Below are 7753 nucleotides of genomic sequence, written 5' to 3' on the forward strand. Positions count from 1 at the left end.
AAATATACTTTATTATTTAAGTTGAAAAATATTTCAAAATACAGTAACTAAATTTATACGCATTTAACAACTCTTTAGCGTTTACGTATCTGATAAAGTAACTTAAGTCATGTCGAAAAAACTCGAAGCAAAAAAAAAATTTAGTCAACATATCGCACACCGTCTTCAAAAGAGTTTGTCAGAAAATGCCAAAAACTATTTCTTAACACATGATAATCATATAGGCAAGGGCTACATTACCTTGGCCTTTCCTGTAATTTAATGGGCTATAGTTGATTGAAATTTCAAAACACGCCAAGCAATCAATATACTCACTGCAAAACTACATTTTTAGTTTTAGAATATTTTTATTAGAACCTTATAATTTCAAAGATATGATAAATTCTAAAAATTATTTAAAGAATTCAGTGCAATGTAGAATAAAAATGGGTTCTAAATGAAAGGGAAAATTCTGTAGGATTTAAAAAAATTTTTATTTTTGGGTTCATAAGGACGAACAGGTAATGAAACCACCCTTTTAATCAATTTTATTTTTTTAAGCTAATTAAGTTAGAAGGACTATATTCGAGGACGCTGTCGAGTTTAAATTAGTCCTTAACATATAATTTGTTCAAAATAAATATTGCAAAATTTCAAGGATATTCAAGGATACAATTTTAAAGAACATTTTCAATGGCTTTGTGTGTAAAATTGCCTGTCGCACGGTGTTATGTGTATGTAAACTGGTCAACATAAGGCATTATATATATTATTGCCACCATTGCAAATTACAAATCCCGAAAATCCCGGGATTCTTGGAAAAATAATCGCGGGATTTTCGGGACTTAAAAAGTCTGGGATAACATCCCTAAGTCATGCATACAACTAGCATGTCCAGAACTATATTCGCATTTGTGATGGAAATGTGTGAGTTTACATATGTACGTGTTTACATTAGGTTGGTCCAAAATAAGAAATTCGGAGTTTTAGTGCTCTTACCCCCTAGGATTGTTCTATATCGAAAAAATATACTCCCATTTTTTATTTTGAAATCAAAAAATATTTATTATTGGGAATCTCCTGACGAGAAACAGAGTTTTCCGATCGGAAAATATTTATTTTTTGCTTTTATACCATTTCTACGAAAAGTTGTTTATTTTCTAACAAATTTTTTTGAGCTCTAAATATTTTTGATTTCAAAATAAAAAGTAGGAGTATGTGTTTCAGTGTAGAACCCCCGTGAGAGCAAAAAATTCCTTTACTTTACTTTTTCATATCCATTTTTTGACCACCCTAGTGTACATACATATTTACAAATAAGCTTTTTCACGTATCCGCTCATTGGGTGAGCATTATATGAGAGCCTCAAGCATACAAACCTTACCCCACTACAAACTTATGCCTTAACTTACAATGGACTCGAGAGTAATTTGTTCTGGGGCCTACACAAACATGCATACACATGCCTTGGTTGCTTAATCATTCTCGATCTATACATTTTGAATGCTCGTAATTCGCTTTAAATATGGCTCGACAAAAATTAGCATACAAATATAAAATTACAAAATAATATTACTAAAATAAAAAAAGATTAAATTATCACCAATGATTTCAACGAAATTAAAATTTTGTACGTGGTTGGCATTAAATATTTTTTGTTCTGATGTTCTTATGCTCTTCTTTTTTTTTTGTTGAAGCAATTCGATAATTCTATTTATTTGTTTATAAAACGCTTTTATTTTTGGATTTCTGTTTATTTTTATGTTGTTTTTTATCTGTGCTTCCATTCATAATGCCGGCAGAAGTTATTTTCGTCATACCTGCACACATAGTCATAAATATTTACGTATGTGTATGTGAATGGTAAAAGGAGGGGTCCGTGTGTGGCATATTAAAAGCGGGATTTTCCTGACTACGCGCATTTCTGAGAAAGTATACGTAATTTCCGAATTTTTCGTAACTTTTTTCACTAACAAATCACGTACACTTCGGAGGAAATTCGAAAATATATGGACGTCTTACGCTCGTTGATTGCAACTAACTGCGTGTACAATGATAGGACTCTTGGTTGGAACTCTTTCGAAAATACATCAAATATCAGTAGCAATCATCTATTTTATATTACGGAAGCAGAGGTTTTAAGGATAAATGTTTGTCAAATCAATCTCTAAAAGGCCTCAAAGATAACGTCAGTTAATCTAATATATAAAAATCTCGTGTCACGGTGTTAGTGGTCGAACTCCTCCTAAACGGCTTGACCGATCTTTACGAAATTTTTTTGCATACTCTTAGAGAAAATTCCGGTTTTTTTTTTTTATAAGGGAACAAGGCGCCTTTCAAATGCACTGAAGCTATTACGTATCTTTGTATGCATACATATACACTTTTGTTAGGTTATATAAGATGGCAATGGAAATATGCCTTCTAACAACCACCAAACCGTAATATTAGAAGATAAATGCGTCACTGAAAATCATGAACGTGAACTATTGATGAAAATGTTGGACCAAAATGTGCCGATTGTGAACTATCTGAAATCGATTTAGGCCTTATGTGAGGTTAGATTAAAGCGGCTGCCACCGCGCACGGAGCACATGTGGACCGGAAAAGCCCGTTGTGATACCGCTGGCTAAAACCATTGGTTTGTTTCTCTCCCTTGGTAAGTGAACTACCAAGTACGTTTTATAAAGCAAAAAAGTCGAGAACAATCTAAAAAGTGCTTGTTGAAGAATTGGTTGCGCCTGTTGGCCAGGGCGGGACAATAGCAGAGATAATGTTCAATGCTCTGCACCTCTTCCTCGTCTCTGCAACTGCGACAAAAATCGTTGGTGGGTTATCCTAACCGTCTCCTTTTATGCTCCTCACGCAGTGTCCGGTGATTACCCCGACTACCAATCGGAGAGCAGAGTGGTCCAGCCGGGCAAGAGCTATGGATCGGTTCACATCAATCCTTAGCCAAATTTGTCTGGTGGTATGGCAGGTGGTTTCCACAGCCCACCTAGTATTTACCTCGTAGATCGCAGGCTAAGCAGTTGCCACGAATGTCCCTGTGTCCAGGGACCCATACTTTAGTTCCTGCATTCTATGTCTACTTTGAACGTTGTTCCATTAGAATTGACAGATTTGATAGCAGCCTGGCTGCTAGAATAGATAGCAATATGCCGTCCTGGAGGGGCGGAGGTTATGCGCCACCGGTTTCACGAGTTCGTCAGAGTAGATTCCACTACCCAATCCTTTGTTAAGCTTGAAATCTTCTGTATATATAGCCGTCGACCCTGGGTTAAAGTTTGTGGTCCCCTCCTATTTGTTTCTCTCTGGGATCCTAACGGAGAAGTTTTTGTCTAAACAGAGTAGAGGAGCGGTATAATCTAAATATCGTGGATTACCCAGTAGAGTTTCAAGTAGGCACTGAGACTGCCCGATATTCCCCGTAGAGACCCACAGGTGACAGATTTAACATTATTTTCAGCGATTTTGTGGGTGTAGTGGGCAGTGCTCCCGTGACGAGCATGGCAGCCGTTCTCTGCACTCGTTCCACCTTGGCTCTGGATAAAGTGTTGTTTAGCGCTGGCCACCACACGGTGGATTGGTTTTACAAACAGCTGTGTACATCCGGTGTACTATGAGTGGTTTTATTCCCCACTTTTTGCCTATAGCCATCTTATAGGCAAACAGGACGGTATTGGCCTTCCGGGAGCGGTCTTCAATGTTTCGCATCCAGTCTAGTTTCACGTCTAAGAGTAAATGCCACCTAGCTTAGGGTGGGAGATTTGAATAGAGGAGTTTCATACTTCCTTATGAAAAGTATCATTTCGGTATTGGCACGATTGATGCTAAGTCCACATTCCTTGGACCAGATATTTACCAGACTGAGTTAGCTTTGCAAGAACTCACTCAGAACCTGCAGATGTTTGCCCATTGCCACGATTGCCGTGTTATCAGCGAATGCTATGGCTTGACAACCGGTGCCCTTTAGGCTTAGAAGTAGGGCATTAACGGCGAGATTCCAGAGGGGAACCCTGGGGCACTGCCTCTGGTCACATGCTTTGTAACGGAGCAGTCCCTCAGTTCTTTTGGCATAGTTTTCTTTTCGATCAGGAGCCCAAAAAACCCCACCAGACTCCGTTGCACTCGGAACATAAGGAGGGAGTTAACAACAGATTCGCGAAGTGGGGTCTCCACAGATTTTCGCTTAGAATAAGCATGCTGATTCTAGTAGAGATTGTCATTTTTTATATTTCCTCGAAAATATTCGGCAATTAGCCTTTCTAGAGTTTTAAGAAATAATGAAATGATTCTTATCGGCAGAAAAACCTTCGGTTTCACATAAGCTGCCTTGCTCCCTTTTGGTAAAAAGACAACCTTCGCATTTTTCCACTCGTATGGTTTGTGAGATAGGGTTAGGCAGGCTGTAAAAGGATTCCATCAACTCCCGAAGATTGGTAGGGATGAAAGGACATTAAAGCCCATTCCAGCCTCTCATAACTTAAGACGTCCCTAATGTTATCACCTAGTCAAGAGTGGGTCCTAGGACCGGACTAACTGCCGGAGGTGTCATTTGAGCAGCCCGGGAAGTAAGTGCTCATAAGTATCTCAGGAATTCCGTTACTTGATGATGTCCAGTCACCTTAAGAGCATTTCAACAGAACTCCCCCCAGCCAGTTATCTTCTATGTTGTTGCAGAAGTTTTTCCAAAATTCGTGTTTCGCCCTCTTCACGGCCTTCTTGAAAACTTTGAGTGCTTTTTTGTAGGGCTGCCAAAGACCTATTCGCTTGCTTGATTAAAAGGCCTCCTGCTCCTCAGTGCAGAAATATCTCTTTCAAATGCTACGCAACGCTGTAGAAGAAACTAGAAGCATAACGGCCGTCTTGACGATTTTTTAATCATATAAGGCTCCTGGAGGCAATCGCGTCAGGCGTGAACCTTTCTGCATATTCAATAGACATGTGGGTCGAGAAACCCACCTTTCCATATTAAATTGAAACTGAGTGTTCTTTTCCTCTGACGGCAAGTGCAAACTCCACTTATGTATCAAGATGGCCGACGATATTAGGGCTATTTTAAAAAAGCTAAGAGTTGAAAGTTAGGCTCCGACTTATATTTGTATATGATTGGAGTTGGAACCATGCAATTCATAGAAAAGTGAAGGGCAGCCCCGAATCCTTGCGGGTTGAACGCGTTTTTTCCAGGCAATTTGTTTTCTCTGATTTATCTTGGGTGCCTAAAGAACGAGTGTGGGTCATGGTCCTAAGGATTTCTGGCTCTACAAGTTTCTTTAAAGGCTGAAAGATTTTTTGAGCTGCACATGAGAAACAAGAACCCTTGCAAACGTTTGCACTTATCCAGCCTTTTAATCGGTTGTAGAAAGTATTCAAAAGTGCTTTTCTAAGAAATTGGTAAATATTTCGAAACCACTTTTGTGAAAGAAGTTTAACATTGAATAGTTTGAGCGGTTGAATATTGTCCGAAGGCAATTAAGTCAAATATTTATTCAATTTTTTTTCGCAGCTCCACCTCATTCATTAAAAAAAATTGCCTGGATGGCAATGCAAATAAAAAAAATCAAATCAATTGTTGTCGTTGTTGTTGAAAATGTCACAAGCGTAAATTTACTGCGACCAATAGCGCTGTGCTGTCAACGCGGTTGTCAAACAATTGTTGCACAAACAAATGCCATCGGTGCTGTGGACAGCAGCCAAACAGTTGAACAGCCAAAAACAGCAGACGCGACAACAATGCTATTGGCCATTGGGGAGAGAGCAAGAGGCAATGGTGACTACAACGCTTGATTGCATTAATTAAGTCACACTTATTTGTCTTCAATAAACATAATAACAACGATATGAGAACAGCAATACCAATGCAACAAAAAGCCATTCCATTGTGAGCGAGGGCAATTATGGCGCCTGCTTGTAAACTAAAACAACAACGGCAACAACACAGAGTGTGTGTACATACGTCAAGCAATGATGACAATATTGCGAACAAGTGTACAACACTTTCCGGCAACAACAACAACAATCACGCAGTACTAAATAAATAGGCAACGGAATCAATTGTGTGGCAACAAAAACAAAGCCGAATAGCTAAAAGCTAAATGACAACAAAATCACGCAAATTTTATGTCAACAATAGTGCGTACGAAATGACCGAGGTGGCTAAACATGCATTCGAATGTGCAGTGCAGCGGCTGCACGGTTAAACACGCAAAATTTGGCGAAGCGGCAGGATTCCTAGTTGTGGATCCAAAGGATCTAAGGGATATAATTTCCGATCTATGAGATCTATAGATGCATACAAATTAAAGAAAAATGGTTATTAGTATAAAGCGGATAAAAATTTCTAAAGAATTTTGAAATCAAATTTTTTAACACCTACCACTTATTTTAAAATTAAATATTTCCCCAAAAACTTAAATTAGCAGAATTAAAACGAGGGGAGTAGTTAAAAAAGTTTTCCCTGTGAAATACAGAAGCACTTGCCATTTGTTTAGAAAAAATTTTATTAATTAATATTGAGCACATTAAATATATTAACCACTTATTTCAAAACAAAAATGTGTTATTTTGGGTTAGAACCTAATAAAAAAAAAATTTAGTTTATTTTTTATCAGGGTTGCCAACTAATAAGATAAAATATTATTGATTATATAATATAAAGTACATAAAATATATTAACTACTAATTGTAAATAAAAATATGCTAATTAGAGTTACCACCTAACAAAAAATTTAAATTGGATTTTTGGGTGAACAAAACATTGCATTATTAGCACCAAATGAAATGATAATGAAATGGCTACTTACTTAAATAATTGAAATTTATAAAATTATTATTGGTATCAAAATTAGGATTCTATGTGTAAAAAGCATTTAGGCACACATATATATTTGTAGTAAAAGCAAACTTATTAGTAGGATTTCCTTCTAATAAAAATATATTTTAAATTTTTGAGAAAGTGAAGTAGTACGGTAAGGTGATATAATATGGAACGATTTTCCGCCATCCCTTGTCAAATTATGGCGCCTGCTTGTAAACTAAAACAACAACGGCAACAACACAGAGTGTGTGTACATACGTCAAGCAATGATGACAATATTGCGAACAAATGTACAACACTTTCCGGCAACAACAACAACAATCACGCAGTACTAAATAAATAGGCAACGGAATCAATTGTGTGGCAACAACAACAAAGCCGAATAGCTAAAAGCTAAAAGACAACAAAATCACGCAAATTTTATGTCAACAATAGTGCGTACGAAATGACCGAGGTGGCTAAACATGCATTCGAATAAGCAGTGCAGCGGCTGCACGATTAAACACGCAAAATATGGCGAAGCGGCAGGATTCCTAATTGTGGATCCAAAGGATCTAAGGGATATAATTTCCGATCTATGAGATCTATAGATGCATACAAATTAAAGAAAAATGGTTATTAGTATAAAGCGGATAAAAATTTCGAAAGAAATCAAATTTTTTAACAGAGCCACCTACATACCATTTATTTTAAAATTAAATATTTCCTCAAAAACTTTTATTAATTAATATTAAGCACATTAAATATATTAACCACTTATTTCAAAACAAAAATGTGTTATTTTGGGTTAAACTTAATAAAAAAAAAAATAAGCTTATTTTTTATCAGGGTTGCCGACTATTTAGAAAAAATATTATTGATTATATAATATAAAGTACATAAAATATATTAACTACTAATTGTAAACAAAAATATGCTAATTAGAGTTACCACCTAACAAAAAATTTAAATTGG

The sequence above is a fragment of the Rhagoletis pomonella genome, unplaced genomic scaffold (assembly GCF_013731165.1).
Source record: "Rhagoletis pomonella isolate Grant_MI unplaced genomic scaffold, Rhpom_1.0 Rhpom_scaffold_00005, whole genome shotgun sequence".
In the NCBI taxonomy this organism is placed as follows: Eukaryota; Metazoa; Arthropoda; class Insecta; order Diptera; family Tephritidae; genus Rhagoletis; species Rhagoletis pomonella.